We start from the raw sequence: 25,125 nt of genomic DNA, 5'->3' as shown, positions 1-25,125 counted from the left end.
TGTTAAGAATGTTTCACTGTTTTAAGGATAGGTGATATAAAAGAGACAGAGTTGCTTAAGGATCAATAGATTATAGTATTCGCTGAAGCATCCATCCATTTTCTAAACCCACTTATCCAGGGCAGCATCATGGGGCAGCTGGAGCTTAATCCTGTAAACAAGTGGTGCCTGCCTATCACAAGGTAAGCACATAGTTATAGGAAAATTTAGCACCACCAATTCACCTAACCTGTATACCTTTGGGTAGAAACCAAGGTAAACCCACTTATGCCCAAATGCAAATGCCATACAGAGAACAAATGGGACACAAAACATCAGACTCCATTTATTATGAAGCAGCAGTGCTAACAAGGTAACAGTGAGATGCACATTCACCCGTTAACATACTCGTGGCCCCCAACTACCTATTAACGTTCGTCCATGTTCCACACATAACTGGAAACTCTCCTTATGGAAATGTGTGGGTCAAGCAGCCTGCCTGTGCTTCAGTTTCAGAAATACATTGTACTGCACTTATAAAACATTTTCAAATAGACTAAAAGGCAAAAATGTTTAATTGATTATGAATTGTAACAAAAAGATGCCAAACCTGGTTTAAGACAATAAAAAAAAGATCAGCTAGCTGTAGGCATAAATGATTATATACGTTGATGCATTAAACAGAATATTTAATTACTATTTAACAGCAAACTTCAATTATATGCTATTCCCAGTACTGTTTAAATAACATTTTGATAAGCAGATGGTAGGTGCTATGCTAATGCTGGAAGTTGGCAGGCTATATGGGCAAGAATTAAAGCATGACCAGGAGTGGAGAACAATATCATAGTCAGCAATATGGACAGTGGTAAGAAAGTCAACAATACTGTAGCAACAAAGCAAGAAAAGAAAAGAATCAATTAATCACTAGCTAACTGCAACAGTTGTTTGTCACAAATCCAAATATTTGAAGGCTATTGTATCTTAAGTATCATCAAGTCAATGACATCATTTGTCGTAAATTCCAGATATCACCAGGTAGCAATGAGAACTTATTGCGCTTAACGACATGCCTCTGGATCCTCAGACATATGAAATGGAGGCGACCACAATAAAAAACAAGACACAAAATGACATCCCATTAGTAAATTTTTTAAAATGCAAAACAATTACATGGTCAAAATAAAAAAAATATACAATATGTACAAATTTGAATTCAGCACAGAATCCCATAGTAGGAATGTGTGCCAAAATCAAGAGTAATTGAATTCCATTAGAAATAATGACAAAAACATTTTCAAAATACTGTGGAACCTCGGTTTGCGAGCATAATTCGTTTCGGAAACGTGCTTGCAGTCCAAAGCAGTCGCATATCAAAGTGAATTTCCCTATAAGAAATAATGGAAATTCAGATGATTCGTTCCACAACCCAAAACTATTCATTTAAAAATGATTAATACAAAATATAAAGTAAAAATACATAAAACAAATTAACCTGCACTTTACCTTTAAAAAGAATCATAGCTGGTGTGAGTGAGTTGCTAAACTCTTGTGGGATTCCACCCAACGGAACGACACGCGGAAGAGTGTCCCAAAACAATCGCAGTCTCCCAGCGCTGTAGCAGTTCGCCATATAAGCGTATCCAAAAAGATCCCAGACATGCTATAAGCGCCTGCTGTTGATGGGTGATACAAGGAACATTATAAAGATCCCGCTACAATAAATAACCGCACTGATGCTGTTTCAAGTTGAATAAAACTGGTGTTGTTAAAGTAATGAGACTCAGCTTCGTGTTTTGGAGCGCAAGACAGGGACTTGCACTTCACAGCACACATGTGCGTGCGCGCGCGCACACACACACACACACACACACACACACACACACACACACAGTCACAATGCTGTAGTAAACAGTATACGCTCGTACGGATGTGGACTATATAAGTGAGGCATGCAGACTCAGACGGAGAATAGGAGACGATTGCCCTCAAGAGGAGAGAGTGAGAGTTGGAGAGACATGCGCGCGAGATAAGGAGAGAGAGAGAGACACGCGAAGAGAGAAAGAGAGAGAGAGAGAGAGACACGCGAGAGAGATGAGAGAGAGAGAGAGAGAGAGAGAGAGAGAACCATCAGCTCAGCTGTGATCACATGACGCTCAGCAGACAAAGTGTATCCATACTACTCGTATTGCAAGACATTGCTCATTTATCAAGTCAAAATTTATTAAAAAATTTAGCTTGTCTTGCAAAACACTCGTAAACCAAGTTACTTGCAAACCGAGGTTCCACTGTATATGTATCAATGTTACTGTATATAATTAATGTTGTGTCTGAAGTGTTTACACAATGCTAAAAAGACTAAACTCAAGTAAAGAACGAAAGAAAGAAAAAAAAATTTTACAGAAAAACAGAAAGTTAATTGTGCCTCTAAGAAAAATTGCAGGGCATTCTCGTATTATTCATTAACTAAACAGCATGCATTAAGACAACGCAGTATTTCATTTATATACATGCTGGATCTTTAGGAATTTTGGCATTGCAGATAGCACTTTGTTCCTAAGTATAGAGAGGCCAGTGGATAGCAGGGTGGAGATTATGCTCATTGATCACCAACTTTACTGATTAAAATTTTCTTTTCTTTTTTTTTTTTTTAATATTTATTTTAAGGCACGTTTACTATGTTTGATGATGTGATTGAACTATGCATAAATATTGTATTGCACGAAATAATGGAGGTTTTAACATTAGAGTTTATTTCTTTGGTTTATTGTGACGGCATTATTGGATGGCATTTTCAGCAATCCAATTTCATTTCATTACCAGTTTCACTTAACATAATGAAGTCCAGCTTTCTTTTTATTCTTTTATTCTTCTGCTGCATTTGTCTTAGATGAAAAGGCTGAGAGATTTTTTCTTGACTCAAATCTTCATGTAAAGACATAAAGAAAACACCTCACAAGAACAAAAATCAAATTACATATAATAAAATATCAATCCTGACCCTTCTAACACCCTCACCATTTGCAAACCAGCCCTTCAAAAATCAGGTTTCTAAAAAGTAATAAATGAGCGTGACTTTAGCAAAATCCAAGGAAAAGCACTGCATCATCCTAAAGTAAGTAATAAGCTAGGGGACAGGACTTCTGTGAAGATCACAGAACAGCCTACCACATTACCTGCATTATATCTGATCATTTATCAAAGTAGGTGTTAGAAATACCAATAATACTCACAGCTGCCAGTACCAGAAGAGCCAAGCTAAAATAAGAAAATCTCCAGGCACAGAGAACAAACAGTAGAAGATTTCCAACAACAGGCAAGGGCAACTTTTGCACTAATTGTACCTAAAGCAAAAAGCCTCTGCTGGATAACAGAACAATGAAATGAAGAGAGCTCCAGTACTAAAATGATTTAGGGAAGAATAGAAATGTTAGAGATAATGGAAGCAAAGAAATGAGAAAAAAACAAAAACTAAACAATAAAGGGCACTCTCAAAACATATGCATAAAGGTGCCTGATGTGTTCAAGGAACAAAAATAACAGAGTCAGCATGCTGTTTAGATGGTGTAATATATAAACTGAACAACTTGAATTGGGTCTGTTGATAATTTGAAATTCTAGGGATATTTTTAAAAACTGAGCTCCGTGCAGTAGAAAGGGGAGATTCACGATCCATAGTAGTTGATTGGTAATGTTCAATGAGATGCCTTATACTTGTATAGTACTGAATATAAAATTGACAGATTTATGACTAGGTGATTAAGTTATAGATAATTCATACAAATTGTGGGGTGTACAGTAAGAGCAAATTAAATTGATACCTTATTTCCTGTAAAAACAGATTGAAGTTATGCATTAAAAAAAGAAGAAAGGACAGAGAAGGAAAATATTAGTGATTGGAATGTTCAAAGGAGTGAGTCATGAAACATGACCCAGAGTATGAATACAGGCCCAGGGATAAAAAGCAATGGGATTACTATTAATATGCAAGGCTGGGTTATGGAACATAGACGATTATGGCATGTTGGTAAAAGGACCAGGATGTCTCTTCTCCTTTTGTCATATTCCTAACATGCAGGTGTTTAGAAGACTTGTCTTTGAGGATTAAGTGTTTGAAGAGAATTGTGACGTTTTAGCTCCAATTACGAAGGAAGAGCTTGAGAAGGGGGGCATCCATTGTCATACTGGCTGCAGCATATACAATGGTAAAGTTCTAAATCAAGTAGGGATACTCCACCCTCAAAAATGCTAACATTCAGTCTGCTGTGTTTAATATTGGGCTTTTTTTGTCCAAAAGGAAGTGAACCAACACTGGACCAGTGCTTAATTGGAGGAGACATAGCACTAACCAAATTAAATGTAGGAACAATATTAATTTTTTACAATAGTTAATATGGACCTGAAAGACAGATACTCGGAAGACCAGGAAATCATTGAATTTGTAACACTATTAAAAGCTCCATAATAATGATGAAGATTATTCAATTCAGTCCAATTTATTTTTGTATAGCACTCTTCTCAGAGTGCATGCAAAGTGTGCTATGACAGGTTCACAGGTAGATACGAATACAACCTATACAAATCAATTACATAATGAGTACACGTAAGGACAGATTTGTCTAAACAGATAGGAAACAAAGAGGATTGAAACCCATTTGTATAAATGGAGCCCAGAAAGGTCTGCCCATTAGTTAATTGACCAGTTGACAATGGAGAGAGAGAGAGAGAGAGAAAGACAAAGACTCCACAATCAGCAGCATCCCTGGAGAAAATAAACTTTTCAGGTTTCACAGTCAGTTCTGTCATGTTCAGACAGAGTAAGAATCTTGGACCATATCCTGCTATATACTAAAATAATGAGTCTTTTGTCTGGATTTAAAAGCGGAGACCAAAGGAGTGTCTTCTATATGAGCAGGCAGCTTTGAGGCCCTGCAACTAAAAGCTTGACCTCCCACTATTTTGTCTGACTTGTTAACCAGAAGGGGGGAAATTCTCCAGAAAAGAGGAAGGTTCAGTGTGTGAGATACAAAATATTAAAAGAGAAGTTTGAATAATACTCATAAGAGCTTCTGCTGTTTTGTGAAGGGTCATGTGTAATGAAACCTGACCAAATTAAGTGGCAGAAATTTACTAAGGCTCAGAGAGTTGCATTGATTTGCAAATAAGAAATAAAATTTAACGTGTGCAATATACACATATAAAAGCACTTGCATAGGTGTTTATAGTCCCTGTAGTCATTAATAAAATTAAAGATGTAGAGTCTTTAATGTTAAAATAAGATCAAATAATGTAATAAGAAAACGCCAAATGGAAATTTTGAATGCACATTAGATCCTGGAGAAAAACGAGCATTATTCATGCTCCTTGAGTACATTTAAACTTAAGATGAACTGACATAAATAGTCCAGACACACACCACTGCTTCTGCAATATTCTATGATGCAGCCTTGAGCACCTGTTTGTGGCAGAATCATATGAAGGTTTGGAGCCTGGAATATTTCATCAGTTATCTTCTTACAGGCCATTCAGTCTAACAAAACTCACCAGTCCTGTCCATTTAATTGTTCCAAAATAACATCAAGCTGAGTTTTGAAGGTCCCTAGTGTGCTACTGTCTACTACACTACTTGATAATTACTAATAACTGCTTGATACTACACTTTCAGGTCTACAGTGTGTACAGTTTTCTGTGTGAAGAAAAACTTCCTAATGTTTGGACTAAATTTACCCTTAAGTTTACCCCAATTGTGTCCCTGTGTGCTTGAACTCATTTTAAAGTAGCACTCTTGATCCACTGTACTTATTCAAGTCACAATTTTAACCACTTCAATCATGTCTCTTCTTAATCTCCTTTCGCTTAAACTGAAAAGGCTCAGTTCTTTTAAATCTTTCCTCATACTGTAACTCATCCTCTGCAGCAGTTCAGGTAAGGTCTAACCAGCGTGTTATGAAGCTTCAGCATAACCTCCATATAACCAAACATTCCTTTGTCCTCCTTAATGGCTTCTGAACACTGTCTGGAAGCTGATAGTGATGAGTCCATTATGATTCCTAATTCCTTCTCATAAGGTGCACTTTCAGGTCTCAGATCTCCCACTGTGTATTCAAATCTAACACTTTATTTCTCATGTGTAATATTTTCACATTTACTTCCATTAAATGCCATCTGCCTCAAACCTGTTGATTCTTCCTGATCCTAAGTAAGGGTGATTAACTTTGTCAGAGTAATATGCATGCCAAAGGCTACATATGAACACTGAGAAAAGTAATAATTAGAGCAGTCATTTTGAGTTACACTTGCACAATAGCATCAATTCTTTCAAGAATATGCTAGGCCACAAATGAACCCATTGTTCTTTTAAAATTCTCTGAGTAATAGGACATCAATTTAATTATTTTTAAGTCAGGCATAGTTAAAGTGTGGCTTTAATTGCTAAATAAATGTTAGCAGAGAAGGCACGGTGGTGCAGTGGATAGCGCTGCTGCCTCACAGTTAGGAGATCCGGGTTCGCTTCCTGGGTCCTCCCTGCGTAGAATTTGTATGTTCGCCCCGTGTCAGCGTGGGTTTCCTCCAGGTGCTCCGGTTTCCTTCCACAGTCCAAAGACATGCAGGTTTGGTGCATTGGCGATCCTAAGTTGTCCCTAGTGTGTGCTTGGTGTGTGGGGGTGTGTGTGTGCTCTGTGGTGGGTTGGCACCCTCCTGGTGTTTGTTTCCTGCCTTGCACCCTGTGTTGGCTGGGATTAGCTCCAGCAGACCCCTGTGACCCTGTAGTTAGGATATAACTGGATGGATGGATGTTAGCACTGATCTTCAAAGTCGAGGTGTAAACTTCAAAAGTAAATGTGGTGAATTTAAATACACGTCTTTGTGATTTTTGAGTAAACTACAGAGCATTTAGAAATCTTACAACTTATTTGATGAGCTGGCAAACTCAACATTGACCATGCGAAAAATTAAATCAGTTTCCTTAGAGTTAAGAGGCAGTAGATTTAACTATTATGCCATTATTGCCATGGTTTTGTAAGAACTCCACCCTTAGCTCTACAAATTTTCCTCCCTTTGATTTTCTCTCTTTAACTTTAAGTTTATTTGAATTTGTAAGACCCAATCTTAGAAAGTTAAAGTTTTGAGTTAAACTTATTAATGTTTGCTTAATTTGAATAGAACATAAATTTCTTTTATAGTCATAACTTATGGTATAGTCTTTTCCCCCTATAAGTTAGTAAGCGATACAACCTTCTTACTATAACTGAGAAACAGTGTGATAATAAGCTCAGTTGTGGTAAGAACAGGTCCCTGTAAAGAGGGACTGAAAGACCCATTTTCTACTCAGAGATGAGATAAGCATACAGTTTTCTGACCGTTTTGAAATGGTTCAGAAATGTTAAGTAAATAGTAACGATTTGAGATGTAACAGGATTTAAGCTTTGAACTAAACTTTTCTTAACATTGATTTTTCCTTTTTTGTTGTTTTAATTTTCTTTTTTGTGTGAATTGTTTTACTTTGAAACTTAACTAAACTTTAAAAAATTAAGACATTTTGTCTGTGGAATCATTTCTGCGCGTCGGGCTTTTGTTGAATCCCATTTTTTGAGTCGAAGCTGCTGAACTTTGGTAATTTTGGGAAAACGCAGCTACAGAATGGTTTTCTCCTTTCATTGTGAGCCTAAGAGATAGGCTCTCTAATTTCTGCCAATTATTCAGGTGTTGCTGTTGATTGTAGTAGCCATTTAGGTCTAAATAAAAACACCATTTCACACAATGCCTCAGAAATGTATGGAGGCTTGTTTTCTTATTGTTGCCAGTGGTCTCTATTTAAAGTCAAGTTGAGTATGGTTTTTTTTATTCTGGTTTGCGTCAATGATTTTCCAGTTTAGTGTTTATGTATTTTATTCTTATCCAATGGTTAGTGCTTTTAAATTTTATATTTCAGGATTTATTTTCTGTTCTAAATCTAAATTTCAAGTGTCTATAAATCGAGAAGTGTCATTTTTTTGGCAATTTACAACAAGTTATTTAGAATTTTTATTTGCTTTTTAGAATATACATTGGATAGTGTAATGATAGGCTGGGTGGTTTCTGAGCTGCAGACATCATAAAATGAGTTGGGGGAAAATTACTCAGAAGAACAGGGATGCCTGAGATCAGATGCTAAAGCCCCAGAAGCCAAACAAAGACAACACTAAATAGGTATCTTAGTCTATTCTTTGCATTTTATTAATTGACAATTTTAAACTAAAAACTAAATTAATAATTTAGTTTTCTTGTTTGTTGATTTAGTAATAATTTGACAGACAGACATACTTTATTAATCCCAAGGGGAAATTCACATAATCCAGCAGCAGTATACTGATACAAAGAAACAATATTAAATTAAATAGTAATAAAAATGAAGAAAAAAAATAAAAAAACAGACAATAACTTTGAGTAATGTTAGCATTTACTCCCCCGGGTGGAATTGAAGAGTCGCATAGTGTGGGGGAGGAACGATCTCCTCAGTCTGTCAGTGGAGCAAGACAGTGACAAAAGTCTGTCACTGAAGCTACTCCTCTGCCTGGAGATGACACTGTTCAGTGGATGCAGTGGATTATTCATGATTGACAGGAGTTTGCTTAATGCCCGTCGCTCTGCCACAGATGTTAAACTGTCCAACTTTACTCCTACAATAGAGCCTGCCTTCTTAACAAGTTTGTCCAGGCGTGAGGCGTCTTTCATCTTTATGCTGCCACCCCAGCACACACGCGTAGAAGAGGGCACTCGCCACAACCGTCTGGTAGAACATCTGTAGCATCTTACTGCAGATGTTGAAGGATGCCAACCTTCTCAGAAAGTATAGTCTGCTCTGACCTTTCTTACATAGAGCATCAGTATTGGCAGTCCAGTCCAATTTGTCATCCAGCTGCACTCCCAGATATTTATAGGTCTGCACCCTCTGCACACAGTCACCTCTGATGATCACAGGGTCCATGAGGGGCCTGGGCCTCCTAAAATCCACCACCAGCTCCTTGGTTTTGCTGGTGTTAAGATGTAAGTGGTTTGAGTCGCACCATTTAACAAAGTCTTTGATTAGCTTCCTGTACTCCTCCTGCCCACTCCTGATGTAGCCCAAAATAGCAGTGTCATCAGTGAACTTTTGCACGTGACAGGACTCCAAGTCATATTGGAAGTCTGATGTATATAGATTGAACAGGACCGGAGAAAGTACAGTCCCCTCGGCGCCCTGTATTGCTGAACACAATGTCAGACCTGCAGTTCCCAAGACGCACATATTGAGGTCTGTCTGTAAGATAGTCAACAATCCATGCCACCAGGTGTGAGTCTACTCCCATCTCAGTCAGCTTGCCTCTAAGGAGCAGAGGTTGGATGGTGTTGAAGGCACCAGAGAAGTCCAAAAACATAATTCTTACAGCACCACTGCCTCAGTCCAGGTAGGAGAGGGATCGGTGTAGCATATAGATGATGGCATCCTCCGCTCCCACCTTCTCCTGGTATGCGAACTGCAGAGGGTCGAGGGCGTGGCGGACCTGTGGCCTCAGGTGGTGAAGCAGCAGCCGCTCCATGGTCTTCATCAGATGTGACGTCAGAGCAACAGGCCGGAAGTCATTCAGCTCACTAGGACGTGATACCTTTGGGACAGGGTGATACAAGATGTTTTCCAAAGCCTTGGGACTCTCCCTGTTCCAGGCTCAGGTTGAAGATGCGCTGTAGAGGACTCCCCAGTTCCAACGCACAGGCCTTCAGCAGTCGTGGCGATACACCATCTGGACCCGCTGCTTTGCTGGCACAAAGTCTTTTCAGCTCTCTGCTTACATGGGCTGCTGTAATTGTGGGTGGGGATGTCTCACCTATGCTGGTAGGATGGTTGGAGGATGCAGTAGTCTGAGGTGAGAGTGGGTTAGGGTGATCAAACCTATTAAAGAAGTTGTTCATTTGGTTTACTCTCTCCCGTCTGTCTCGATGGCGGCACCCGCTTGAGCTGCAGCCAGTGATAATCTTCATCCCATCCCACACTTCCTTCATGCTGTTGTTCTGCAACTTCTGCTCCAGCTTTCTCCTGTACTGCTCTTTCACTGCCCTGAGCTGGACTCGGAGTTCCTTCTGCACGCACTTGAGCTCATGCTGATCACCACCTTTAAAAGCCCTTTTCTTCTGGTTCAAAAGGCCCTTGATGTCACTTGTAATCCATGGCTTGTTGTTAGCATAGCAGCGTACTGTTCTTACTGGAACTACAATGTCCATACAGAAGTTGATGTAATCAGTTGTGCATTCAACAGCCTCTTCAATGTTCTCACTATGTGACCCCAGCAATATATCCCAGTCTGTAGTTCCAAAGCAGTCTCTCAGAGCCTGCTCTGCCTCAGGGGACCACTTCCTGAATGAGCGTGTGGTTGTAGGTAGCGCCCTCACTCTTGGTTTGTATTGAGGCTGAAGCAGAACCAGGTTATGATCTGCTTTCCCAAGCGCAGGCAGTGGGGTGGCGCTGTATGCGTCTTTAAGGTTTGCATACATTAGGTTGATAGTCCTGTTTCCCCGGGTGTTACAATCCACATACTGGGAGAAGGCAGGTAATGTTTTGTCCAGCGTCACATGGTTAAAGTCTCCAGAGATTAGCACAAGTGCCTTAGGCTGCTGCATTTGTAACTTAGCAACTGCGGAATGGATGATGTCACTCGCTATCTCTGCGTTCGCTTGAAGTGAGATGTAAACAATAACAACAACCAGGTGTCCAATCTCTCTGGGCAAGTAATAGGGACGCAGACTTACGGCCAACAGTTCGATGTCCCTGCAGCAAGTGGAGATTTTAACGTTTACATGTCCTGAGTTGCACCACTTTGTATTGACATAGAGAGCGAGTCCTCCTCCTTTCTTCTTTCCACACGTACTTGCGTCTCTGTCCACTCTAACTGTGCTAAACCGGGTAGCTCCACTTTAGCATCTGGGGTGGTAGTTGTTAGCCACATTTCACTAAAACAGAGTAAGCTGCATTCTCTGTAGGTTCTGACATTTTTCACCAGCACAGCCAGTTTGTCGATCTTATTTGGTAGTGAGTTTACATTTCCCAGGATTACAGAAGGCACCGACGGTTTATAACGCTATTTTCTCTCAAGTTGTCTCGATTTAATCTTATCTTTTATCTTTGCGCTCGGCTGCCCCGATATCGTTTTCTTACCTCGTCAGGTAAATACAGAACCACACCGGCATTAGCATTTCTTCTCAGTGCTTTAAGCGGACTACTTGAATAGGCGATTCTCGGAGTGTAAAAATCCATGTCAAGTAGTAAAATAGTAAAAAGTTTCCAGGGAGCAATTCCACATAAAGAAAGTGGTAGAAGTGATCAGTGAAATAGAGAAAAATAGAGATAAAAAGGTAAAAAGATAGTCATATACGGAGCTGCTGGAAAGGCTGCCACTCGGATGCGGCGCCGGTTGGCAATAAATAAATATTCTTGCGGTTTGAGACTTTCAGTTAATAATTTAATTATTTAGCTGTTTGGACAGCTTAAATGGTGATTGTCTTGCTTAACTTAAGGTCCACCAACAAGGCCTAGAGTGACACCTAAGTGCTTTAATTTTCTGCTACATTTTTATTAATGATTAGAGCTAAATCTTTTACAGGGATCTTCAATGCAAAGTCTATTTTAAGATCTAGACAAGACATGAAATATTTTCAGATTCTCTCATGAATGTATGTTATTAAAATCAAATATCTGCACCATTTTCATAGTATATAATATGTATGTATAAACATTATGCAGTTCTTGAAGAAACAAACTTAATGGATTTCACTCTACAGCTAACATGAGACAACGAAAATCAAACTAAATAAAGGCAGCATTATAACATCATAATGTGATAATTTGTCTGGGGGTTAAATGAGAATTGTAAATATGCCTAATGGATTAAATTACAATAGTAAACAAGGAACAATGAACAGCCAAAAACACATGTATTTATTATAGTGAAGTGGTACATTAGTGCTCAGTAGTAATGAACATACAGTGAAAAGTCAATACAAATATCTAAGTAAATTTTAGTTACAGCAATGTAAAATTTTAAATTTAGTTGTATTAGAAAGTATTTCACAAAATGGATAAAACTTATTTGATTGATATTTAAACTGGCTACTTGGGTTACACTTTAGTTTAGGTATCTATTATACACAGCAATACTTGCTTAAATGCACAGGGACTGCACTAAATGTCCATTTTCACATGTCTCTTGTAAGCAGACAGTGACATCTAAGTGTATCTATAGCATGGAATACTAGCAATAATGTCAGTGATGTCTCAAACTGTAGTTTAACAAAAATACAGAAATGAAGAATTATATACTGAGCACAAAGAAAGGAAAAGGGAAAACCGAACAAAGCAAATACTCTTGCCACACTGGCCTACTTTAATTTGGGTTTTTTGGCCTTATAAGCTTCAATCAATTATTTAGCTTAAGTTTATAGGAACCCCCAACTTTCAAATTTTTCATCATTTGCTCAGTGTAATTCTTTATCTAAAAAGATATTGCTGCTTATAGTGTTTGAAATTGTGTTCATGCAGGGTGCTGCAAGCTTGTTTCCGGCAGATGGGGCTAGCTCTGTTGACCTGCATTGTCCTAGGTTTACTCTTGGTCCTGTGCACTTGAACTTTCAAAATTAGCAATTCAGTTTGAAGATTGCAGACCTTTATTCTCGGCATTAAAATGTAACTTCCTTTTTCATTGTGAATTTGCACTTATGTTTAAAGTTTTTCCCATTCAGAATTATACAGTGTAAGCAAGCAAAAAGATTCAACAAGTTTAGTACTATATGATCCTATAACGACAGAGTATCTAGAAAAAAAGAAGCAGATCAATGTTAGGAGTACAGTACATTAAACACAAGGCATTATGCTGATTAGAACAGGGTTAAGTCACATCTTGATCTTTACCTACTGCTGAGGGTGAGTGGTTGATGGTGCGAAATATGAAGACGCCACCAAGGATGTCTACGTTTGCTCGTACTGCTTCGTGTAAAAGTCAGTGGAATGACATGTAAAGAACAGGTATGTAAAAAATTGTTTTTTCCAGATATTTGCTGGGATTACAGTTTCCAGCAAACACCTAGCTGCACGATGGTTAGTGCGGTGTGTAGTTAGAGTGTTCTTTCTGTGCTATTGTGACTCATAATATTCATCTTGGAGCCATTTGAATTTATACTACCAATATATTTTCATGGGTAGATGGCAGTTGCGAGGCTCTCATTTTACTTTGCATTAAATTACATGGCTGTATTTTATGACATGATGGCAAAAGTTGGTATTAAAATGATCTGAAGTTAATTGCAGCAGCTTCCTGTTCTTTTTGTGCATGAACTTGAATGTCACATTACTATTAGCAAAAGGGAAAGGTATGCTTAGGTAAATTAATGTTAATACTAAAGAAGTCTGCACACAAAGGGGAAATACTTGAATAGTCCCAAAAAAATTTTCATGGCAAAGCCCACAATTGTTAGTGTCACTGATTAAGCACATTGCAACAGACATAAGAATTTAAACTTCCCGTTGTTGCAGGTTTGAAGCAACAGTGTTGTATCTGATTATTTCTTTCCATAAAAAGAAGCTTATTGAAATATAAGAGAATTTGTGAAAGTGGTAGAGATTTTTTTAAAAGAGTGACTTGAAATTGATTAGTCAAACACAGAAATGTCCAAACACACAAATCTAGCTTGACATCGGTATCAGGGAAAAAGTCAAAACCATAACCTAAAACCTAAATTAACTAGTTATCTTTCATTGATCTATCTGTCCTTTATTTAGATCAAAGTTTTAGAAAAGAAAATGGCTTCCTCAACATGTCCTAGCAATGTCATGTGCTAACATACATGGGATACAACTCCAGCAACATATTTAACAAAACTCAAAATATGAGCTCCAAAACAATAAAATAAAAACAAAACATAGAATTCGACAATCTGAACTGATATATTTTTTTTAAAACTATTTCGTAGAGTCCAAATGGTGAGATTATGTATAGATGTTGTCCTTTGATTTTGTCAATGTCCAGGTTTGGCTTCTTTTAGAGTAAATTCCTGCCTACCACAATTCTGTACTGGACAAAAACGGTTAAAACATACTGCACACGGAATAATAGATATCCAGAGCCAGAAAGTTTACAACAATTTAAAAAATACATATTTTTTGCGTGAATATTTTAAAAATAGGATTTCTATGCAAATTTTACTATATATAGGTTGAGGGCAAGTGCTAAAGACTAGAGTGCATATAAATATGAATGCAATGAAAAATAATAAATCTGTTAATGATTTAATTATAATGTTCTAGTGAACAATGCATTATTGCTTTTTTATTTTTCAGCTATCTTCTAACCTTCTCTTAGTCACAATAACCATACAGTATGATTATTGAAATTTGGATTAATTCAAGGTCATTTTCTTTTTTCAATTTCCACTTTATTCATTAACGGCTGAATATTTCTCTGACATCTTTACAAGAAAGGAATACTGTATGATTTTAAGTAAAGACATCTTTAAAGTGGGTTGAATTATTCAGTGTCATTTACGTGATATTCACAACATCCGTTTTTTAAAGTTTTTATCAGCAAATTATATAAATTACCTTTTAATAGGTTTTCTTTGGTTACTGTTTATTCTAAAATAACTGATAAATGCCGTAAAAGTCCAGGACTCAAAGGCGCTTCCTTGGGGGGTCTGCTCGATAAGAAGAAAAGCACACTAGTTGCCACCACTGTTTCCTTTCCATGATGCTGGAATCGCCATTGTGTAGCTCTACTGGGGTACCCATAAAACAGGTAGGACATACTGTCCCCCATATGCCCTTTAGTTTAATCCAGTTTACTCAGTAAATGCAGTTTAAACAGCTAATTGATGCATTGAATGAACATTATTATGTATGTCATGTTGCCAGAGGGTAGCACCTTAATGCCTCTCTGATCTGGAATAACAGCAATAGAGTCAAAGGTGACTCAAAAACTATACTTTGTTAAATAAAATAGACAACAGAAGCATAATGGTGGGGAGAATACACATAAAAGAAAAGAAATTAAAGCAAATACTTTTTTTTTAATTCTGACTTTTGCATTATGATTTTTGCAAGGACATCTTCCTGAATTTAATTTATTTCTTTATTTCAATTATTTTGCTTATTTGCAATTTCTGCTGTGATTTTTATAACTAAATATTTGTCAGTTTCATTTGTGGTGTTTTGAATTTTATCTATTCATTACCTACTTGTTTACTTTTCAGAATGTTGGCACAAGCATTATTCTAGCTTTTTGATGATTAAGTTTTTCACATTGTTATCATTTTGTTACATTTCATAATATTTGTATACAGAGCCCAAGACGGTGGGCCTCCTATTATGTTTAGATAGGCCTATCTAATGGCTGGAGATGCCTCAGTCTAGCGCCAAGACATTAACTATTTTACTCATGTTGTTCCCCCATTTGATTCTAATTTATTACATTTATTGTGAGTCTTGATGGCAATTATTTAGATTTGCTGGTTTCTGAATAAATTTGTTCTGTTTGTAGTTTTGTGGTTTTAATTTAAGGATTTCAATTTTGGTCACTTGGTTAGACTTGATTGGCAGAGACATTAAGTATTGAGCTTTATTTTCTATAGGTTAGGAATTATTTGATTACTGTGAGCATTCTTATTTTTATTAAGCGGATGTGTTTTTTTGTCCTTTTTACATAAAATGTACGCAGTGGAATAACTTTGACTTGTTTGGACCAGGGATTTTAATAGTTCACCCCAATTGCGACTTTTAGCAATAGATCTTTCAGAGTGCAGGCCTTCTTTTTGAAACCTTAATGACTGAATCACAACACCAGTAAGATGGTCTCTCCACCTTCTAAACACTACTAAGTGTATTATCAGTGTTTGATCTTCCTTAATTCTTCCGAAAGAGGACAGTAATCAAAAGAAATATTGCACAAGCTGCAAAGATTTGAGGGTAACTAGAAAAAAAAAAAAAAGATCTTCAACTGTATAATGGTTTTTAACTCTGAATGTGGAAAATGATCAAACACCAAAAACAAAACGTTAAATCTAACTCGGCTCAGTTGAATAAAAAGGCCAAGTCAAAAAAATCAACCAAAATATAGTTTGCTTGAAAAACTAGTAAAGTCTTTCCTTTATTTAAAACAAAGTGCAGTCAGAGAAGAGAATGCAGCTCACCTATAAATAAGATGGTGGGCAAAGCCAACTGGAAGAGCTCCTTCTACTAAACAATTTTTTTTCCCCCTAACTCTATATTAATCATATGTATCTTCACCTTAGGTGGTAACCGGTTAATAGCTGAAAGCTTACTACCCAATCCATTGTGTTTCTTTGGTTCTTTAAACCTATGCTTGAATGTAACTACTCATAATGTTAGTCCAATACCAGCTTTGTGGTATCTGGTATTTATTAAATAAAACTGCTTTGAAGTATAATATGTATTATTTCATATTAATGAGATAAGAATTTTGTGATTTCAAAACACCACCAAGATAGTTTCTTCCTTTCAGCATTATACCATTCTTGCATTGCACTTACTCTTGCAAGGCATTAATTACACATTTTATGTAACAACCTCTAGTTAGATAAGCATGCTTCTAGATTGAGGAGCTGATTTGTAAACTTTTTAACTGCAACTCAAAAGACGACGAGTAACTAATGATGTCCGTGAAGTAGGACTGGGCAGTATAACCTACAAAAAAACTAGTATGTACAAATCTTTGGTTTATCTATACTAATAAAAGGCAAAGCCCTCACTCACTCACTCACTTACTCACTCACTGACTCATCACTAATTCTCCAACTTCCTGTGTAGGTAGAAGGCTGAAATTTGGCAGGCTCATTCCTTACAGCCTACTTACAAAAGGTAAGCAGGTTTCATTTCGAAATTCTATGCATAACGGTCAACAACGTCCGCCATATTGAACTTTCTTATTCATGGCCCCATCTTCACGAAATTTTGTAGGCGGCTTCCCTGCGCAAACCAAAACCGATGTACGTAATTATTTCAGGGGTATGACGTCACTGTCGGCCCCCATATTGAATTTTCCAAACGTCACTAATTCTTCAACTTCCCGTGTAGGTAGAAGGCTGAAATTTGGCAGGCTCATTCCTTACAGCCTACTTACAAAAGGTAAGCAGGTTTCATTTCGAAATTCTATGCATAACAGTCAATAACGTCCGCCATGTTGAACTTTCTTATTCATGGCCCCATCTTCACGAAATTTCTTATTTATGGCCCCATCTTCAGGGCGGCTTCACTGCGCTAACCGAAACCAATGTACATACTTAAATCGGTGGTATGACGCCACTGTCAGCCGCCATATTGAACTTTCCAACGTCACTAATTCTCCAATTTCCCGTGTAGGTAGAAGGCTGAAATTTGGTACTTATTTCGGTGGTATGATGCTACTGTCGGCTGCCATATTGAACTTTTCAACAGTCTTTGTTACTAATGGGCCCATCTTCCCATGGTTCCCAACGCTAACTGAATCCTACTTACGTACATATATACATCCATAGCCTGCAGCTCAGTCACCGTGTGAGGCGGCATTGGGTCCCCCATCCCAATGCCTCCCACGTTGTTGGCTGCCTGCCTATATAAGGCCGTCCATCGCTCCAGTCTCTACATTCCCTTCCTTGCTTCGCCATGGGATTCACGGCTACCTGTTGATAACTAGAGCCTTTTTATTTAATCCACGGCTTCTCCGCGGTTTTATTTTTCATTTATTACGATTATAGTTATAGTGTAGGTATTTTAGACTTACTTTACATTGTTCAGGTACCCATTTCCTTTATCATTCCAACCGTACCCGCATTAACATGTCTATCGAGGTGATCACCATCGATCAAATAGCTGTCACTTACCGAGTGGTTTTCATGCCCGGAGATGGCACCTATCTTTTCCATTCTCTTTGTTACATATTGCACAGCCGTATCAGGCTCACTCTTGATATCTGGAGAAACATTGTGTCTTATGTATTGAATGACTGGGACAGGTTGAAGGTGTGGACTGACGACGGTACAGGAGATAATTATACTACACAGGAGCACTATAAGAGTGAAATGCTTAAGCCCTTCACCTATGGTTCTGCATGTGAGTTGATGGCTGCCGCTGAATTGTTCGGTTGTCACTTTCAAGTGTACCGAAATGGCCAAATATTTTACACCTTTGGACAACCGCCAATGCCTCTTAATCATCTTAGATTCACAGGTGACGATTTCAGTAGTGGACACTTTGATGTTTATGAATGTTTAAACTCTCAAAACCTGGATGTGAAGTTATCGATGAAACCGGTTGTATACTTACAACGCTTGACAGATGCTGAATGTCTCTTCAACACAAGTCCTACAAATACTGTCGTAATTGAAACAAACCATGAAACTCAAACCGATTATGACAGCAGCAATCCAAGCTATGAGATTTGAAACAAGATTACTGTTCACATGGCCAACTGTACTTGCATGCTTAAGAGTAAGCTCAGCGCACAGCTTGGTCATATTACAACCGGAGGGCCGAACTCACAATGTGGTATACAAAGAGATCCTTAACAAGTAAATTATTGGTATATTTTCCCTCAGTTTAAAAAGGTTTAATTTTCTTCTTAATAAAACTTTTAAGGCAGTACTTTGCCGCTGCAAAGCACGGGTATTTTGCTAGTAGTCAATATACAGTATATACATTAATCATCATAATCCCCCATCATGTATCTATATATATAATTCACTAAGGCAAGACACCCATGGAAAACACGCCGGAAGGGGCGTGGATTCACTAAGCCACCGACAAGTAAGACACCTATGGCGCACGCAGGGAGAAGCCACGCCCACCAACTCCAAGACCATTGATACGATGACAACTCGCAGAGCCACGGCAACAAATTCGGACGCGACGACACAGAAAAAAAAACGTCATTTATATTCGTCTGTCGTGGAGGCCTCATGTACTTCCAAGCCACCTTGACTGTTCACAGAGGCATGTTTCTCGCGGAGGTGAGTCGCCATATGCAGCGTGTGAAACGGTTTGCGAAGAGTATCCCATGGAATCGTTAAAACAGTCCTTTACAACTGAGGTTAAACCACAATGAAGTTAGCAGTCTTTAAAAACCGACTTTTCGGTTACGACGCACGACCTCATGCACCATAGCAAACTGTTTTACACGCTACATACAGCTATTCACATCCACGACAAACATGCGTCTTCTTCACTCACGGACAATTATATGTTGCTCTCTCCAGAGTTCCATCTTTTCATTCACTTCCTGTTGTATCCTCAAACGCTCCCTTTTTAGACAACTGTGTCTTTCTAGAAGTGTTAAACCATCATTAAATAATTATTCGGCGTTTGTTATGCCGCAGGTTCACTATTGTGTTGTATTTTGTTCTCTCCAGAGTTCCATCTTTTCATTCACTTACTGTTGTAGTCTCACACCAACCCGTTTTAGACAACTGAGTCTTTCCAGAAGTGTTTAGCATTCAATAAATAATTATGTATGAGATTGAGCGTGTGTCTCCCCGGCGCAGAGAGGCGTGGGTAAGCCGTTGAACCCCATTCGGGCTGCAAACCGTGGAATTCCCACTAAGTGCGACTCATACGCTCCCACTGTTTTCGTTCCTACCCTTTGGACACACACCCCTCCCACACGTTGACTGTTAATAGAGGCATGTTTCTCGCGGAGGTGAATCACCATATGCAGCGTGTAAACGTGTGTTAAAACATTCCTTTACAACTAAGGTTAAAACACAATGAAGTGAGCAGTCTTTAAAAAATGAGTTTTCGGTTACGACACACGACCGTGTGCACCATAGCAAACTGTTTTACACGCTACATACAGCAATTTGCATCTGCGACAAATATGCGTCTTCTTAGATGCTCCTGCACTTTGTACACACCCCCCTCCCATCTCGCTACTACCATGGTCGGGTGTCTTGGTGGATTAAATATGAAAAGGTAGCCAAAAACCGCACAGAGCAATGAAAAGTCTACGTGAGTCACAGCTGCATCTGGACTGTACAAAGACGACACCGAGTTGGAGGTGGGCACATGAGCTGGCAGTGCATACTGGACGAGAAATCAGCAGACTAGCATGACGGAGGGAGCGAGTGCACTTCCTTCTGTCCTTCCGTTCCACCCTCCGCAGCTGAGCGCCGCACGGACGATTGTGTTGGTTCGTTCCGTGCATTGTTACAATGTTGCTTTTCTTGCTGATTTATTACATTACCGATTTTTCAAATGTTAATTTTCTCCCTGTGCTTAAAAATCATTAAAAAAACGGCCTGATTATGCGGCGTATGGTACGCCACGGGTTGGCTAGTACAAATATATTTAATCAGAATATAAAATTTCCAAAACCAAAGAACAATTTGTATTGTTGAAATAAAAATTATCATTTTTTATATTTGCATTTTGGGACACTGTGCATAAATTGGTTAAAACAAAAAAATTAAACAAGATGGTCAAAATTACAAAATACAATCAGCACATAAAAGCAGCTAAAGCTTGCTTAAAAAGATGCATCTTTCAATTAGTTTAAAATGCAGCAATAGAAAAAGACTGCCTAACAGCATCTGGAAGCAGCATAACTAAAAGTTTGGTCATCTAGAGACTTGCATAAAGTGTTTGGGACAAGAAGAAATTCTACATTAGATGATCTTAAATTGTGACAAGTCCATGACCACTGCCATAAAGAACTGATATGTTAACAAAAGAATCTTATAAGAGACTTGTATTTTGCATGCTGCAGAATTTTGTACATGTTATGATACATTTAGCACATAACCAGAAGTGCCAAAAATGAGATTACAATAATCAAGCTGAGAAATAATAATAATAATAAAACATGTTATTTATATAGCGCCTTTCCCATGCTCAAGGCACTTCAGAGTTTAAGAAAGAATGGCAGGGTATACCGTATATAGCATTGTACTATACCAGATAAATAAATAAAGAGTAAGATAGTAAATTCAGAGAAAAAAAAAGCCTAAGACAACATAATTGATGATCTAGCTCACATACACACACACAGGTTACATGAGCACCTTGACATATAGGTAAACTGAAAGAAGGGTAGTAAAGTCAGGTAGAGCTAAAAGCCTTCCTGAACAGATGAGTTTTGAGTTTTTAAAAATTCATGGAGTCAGCTGACCTGATTAATTTCAGTAGGTCATTCCAGAGTCTGGGAGCTATACAGCTGAAGGCCCTGTCACCCATGAAGTGTAGATTAGTGCAGGGCACAACAAGATTGACAGAATCAGAGGACCTTAGTGGTAAGTATTAGTAAGTTTATGAGTGGCATTATTAGTGAGTGAAGGTAATTTGCAAGATGTTCTTAAGATGGAAAAGCAGATCTGGTAACATTCTTAAATACAAGGCTCAAATGGCAGATTGGAATATAAAATGACACTCAAGTTCATGACTTTCGAAGACAAAGTGAAAATGCAACCATTAACGTCAATGGTGAAGTTGCCAACTCTTTAAAGAAACGTCTTAATACCACTGTCAACACCTCTGTCTAGTGTTCTTTAAATTTTAAATAGTTATGGCCAAACGAAGAATCATTGAAAATAGTGAACTTAAACAGTGAGTTTAAGTGAGTTTGAAATAGGTTTACTGTGCAAATAAATTTGAGTGTCATCTGCATCAAAATGAAACCCCAGACTGTAATGTTTAATAATCTAACCCTAGAGTTCCCAAACTTTTTTCAGCCGCAGACCCCTTTACCAATAACTTTTAAAACCATCGACCCCCTAGTCATTTACTTTACTTACTCAAATTAATAAATTTGTACAGTACTCAATATTAAATATTTCACTAGATATCAAACTTTTCATTTTAATCACTTGTAATTAATGATTGAAAAAGATAAAAGGATTACAGAATATGGCATTATCTTGTGCAACATTTAATATTGAAACCTGCACTAACAAAAATTAAAGCAAAAAAAAATACGAGTTTTTTGTATTTGACATTTATGAAATAAATATGTAAATTCAAAATAAGTACAAATAGCCTAAGTTGTACTGTCTGCATTTCGTTTTTGGTTCAGTCATATTATCTGAAGAAATAAAAACTTTATTAACAAACAATTTCGACTGCCCATGTGATAAAAAAAATGTACTTACTTGAAACAGAAGATTTTTGTTCAAACTCGAATAATCAAACTGTGTTCTCTGATTTTGTTTTTCATAGTACTGCTCCTCAATAAATAATTATATTCAAAGTTCAAATCACAAATAAGTACATGTCACATCAAACAAACCAATTTATAGTGTTTTATGAAAGCAAGGCCATACAAGACTGATAGATTCTGCTAATATCGAATATCCATCGTCTCGTCCCACCACCAAAAAAAAAAAAAAAAAAAAAGACATGTTTGCGCTACTTGTATTTTCATGCACTCTTATGTGTGACTCTTTTAATGACACATTTTACCTATTCGTTCGCAAGTTTGGTATGTAATGTGTTTTTATCAAAGTGGTTTTTTTAATTATTTTACTTCTTAATTAGGTACCTATTGGAATCATAGATATTTTGAAGTAACATACAAATAGCATTAGTAAGGGGGGTCTATTTTTGCTCTTGTCAACCCCAAATGTTTTTATTGAAACTATCGACCCCTAGAAAGTTCAAATCGACCCCAGGGGGTCAATATCGACCACTTTGAGAACAATTGATGTAACCCAAAGGGAGAAGATAAACATTAAACAGCAACAGGCAAAGTACTCAGCCCTGAGGAACACATTGTAACAGGCATGGTTAGGGATCTGTGGATGCCAATAGACATAAATTGCAGCTTGCCAGTTAAAGACTAAAACTATTCAATTGCTAAATCTGTAAGACCTAAATAAGACTGTAGACATTCAGTGAATATAGAATGGCACACATGACAAATGCCACTGAAATGTCTAGGAGTATTAGAACAGAACAGTCCCCATAATTAGCAGATATAACTTTACCAAGGCAGTCTCAGTACTGTGCTTATCCCTAAAGCTAGACTGAAGTGGTCTGAGCAAGTTGTGCCTTTCCGTACAAGATTAATTGCATAGCAAAAGTATGCTCCACTAAATTAACCAAACATGGAAGGTTTGAAATAGGTCTACAATTAGAGAAATTTTCTTAATCAAGACCTTGCTTTTTAAGACAGATGTAACAGCAGTTGGTTGGTACAATACCAAATACTGTATATTGTAGACATTTTGAATGTTTCTTGTAAGTACATAAAAAAGGCATACAGGTCTCGACCCGGCCGGAATGCCTTGGAGGACCAGAAGAAGGCGAACACCCACCTCAGACCACGTGGGGGTGACCACCCTGGTTGCCATAGGGACCATGGGTACAGAGCTTTGAAGCTCAACCCTGTAGGGGCCCGTGGTCACCGCCAGGGGGCGCCCCAGTGCCGTGAAGACCCTAGACCGCAGCACTTCTGCCATACCCAGAAGTGCTAGGGAGAAGAAGAGCAGGAACACCCGGAGTGCTTCCTGGGATGCACCCGGCACTTCCGCTACACTGGGGCGTGTCAGTGGAAGATTGCCGGGAAACACCTGCACACTGGTGTAACAAACACACCAATTTTATGTTCAACAGAGCTTTCAGCTGAAAATTTCGCAGATAATGAAGGTTTAGTTATGGTGTTGGATGGTCTAGTCTTTTGACTGAAATTTCTTTAGATAATGATTGTATTTATCACAAATATCAGATGAATATTAGAGGATATTGATCAAACATTTCACAGTTACAAGATTTTTTTGTATGGTGGAAAATAAAATATTGATTTCCCTCACCATGTTAATGTTAGAGTAATGCACAGTACTGGTTATAACATTAAACTGCATTTGGCCCTGCAAGCATTCCTCCAACTTGCAGGGAAATTATGGGGGGTTGATGGCAGGATTGGCACTCCAGACAATGTTTTTAAAAAAAAAAACACAACTGTGCAGGAACAGTTCTGCTGCTCACATCATGAAGGGAATGGGGGAAAGCCCTTGGGAGCCCCATCCCCGGAAGAGGGGAAATCATCACAGAGTCAATGGGGTCAGGCCTATTGGGGATCAGAACTTATGTGGTGCTGAGGCGTCGCCCGCTGCATGGAAGCATTCAGGTGTCAATTTGAGGCGGCCCATCCTGGTAGGTACGTGGAACGTCTCGTCTCTTCAGCATGCTGATCATCTTCCTCTAATGTCAGAGGAGCTGTGTAAACTTCACATTTCAGTGGCAGCACTCTCTCTGGTGCGCAGACCTGGGACTGACCGGATGGCTGTAGGTGGGTACACCCTTTATTGGTCTGGTAACTCTGATGGCTTTTATACTTGGGGAGTAGCTGTTGCTGTAGCAGATTGGCTTTTTCCAATGGTGTCCAATGTCACTCCTTTCAATGAGCATATTATAAGACTCCATGGCTCCATGTTCCTTGACGTTTCAAAAGGTCAGGGGCTGTGAATCGTTGGATCCTGGTTCCAGTGCCCAAAGCCACATCGTTGGACTTGGAACTCCAATTTTGGTGGTGCGGTAAAGGAGATTGATCACATCCTCGTGGGCAGATGCTGGAGGCTCTTACAAAACTGTAGGGACCACAGAAGTGCTCACCTACTAGGGAAATGAGGCTAGTCTTGGCCAGACTCCAAGATCAGGCTGTTTCTAACGAGTCTGAACGCAGTTTGTATAAGGAACTTGTGGATTTGGGTGCGACTGCCGATCGTAATGTGACGTGGGAGACCTTCTGTGACAAGACCCTGAAGGTTGCGGAGGGTTGTTTTGTTGTTACTGGTGTTCCCAGGAGATGTTTCATCTCGCAGGGCACCCTGGATATTATCAACAGTAGTTGCAGCGCATGGCTTGATGGCAACTCTGATCTGTACCGGGAACTGAGAAGGACAGCTGTGAGGGCTATGAGGGCATATAAGGAGGTGTTTGTTAGAAGAATCTGTGAGCAAGTGATACACCATCTGTGGTCTAGTGACCTACATCCTGCTTACAGAGGAATCGAAGCATTACACACTATATAAACTTCCACATATAGAGATAAATCAATCTCTTTACAGAGACTTTTTAATTGTCTAATTAAGAAAACAAATGTGTGATTTTTAGAGGAGAGACCTTCTGGTGCTGGACAATAGTACAACCGGAGGATTTTTTAACTC

At 38.4% G+C, this 25,125-nt stretch overlaps 1 protein-coding gene across 1 annotated transcript in view; it reads left to right on the top strand.

The window, feature by feature from the left end:
- Positions 1 to 25,125, top strand: part of nectin3b (nectin cell adhesion molecule 3b) — a 531,994-nt gene that overhangs the window by 452,067 nt on the left and 54,802 nt on the right. The gene's annotated exons all lie outside the window — the stretch shown is intronic.

This window comes from Polypterus senegalus, chromosome 2 (genome assembly GCF_016835505.1).
Source record: "Polypterus senegalus isolate Bchr_013 chromosome 2, ASM1683550v1, whole genome shotgun sequence".
Taxonomy (NCBI): Eukaryota; Metazoa; Chordata; class Cladistia; order Polypteriformes; family Polypteridae; genus Polypterus; species Polypterus senegalus.
This window is presented reverse-complemented; position numbering and strand designations above follow the sequence as displayed.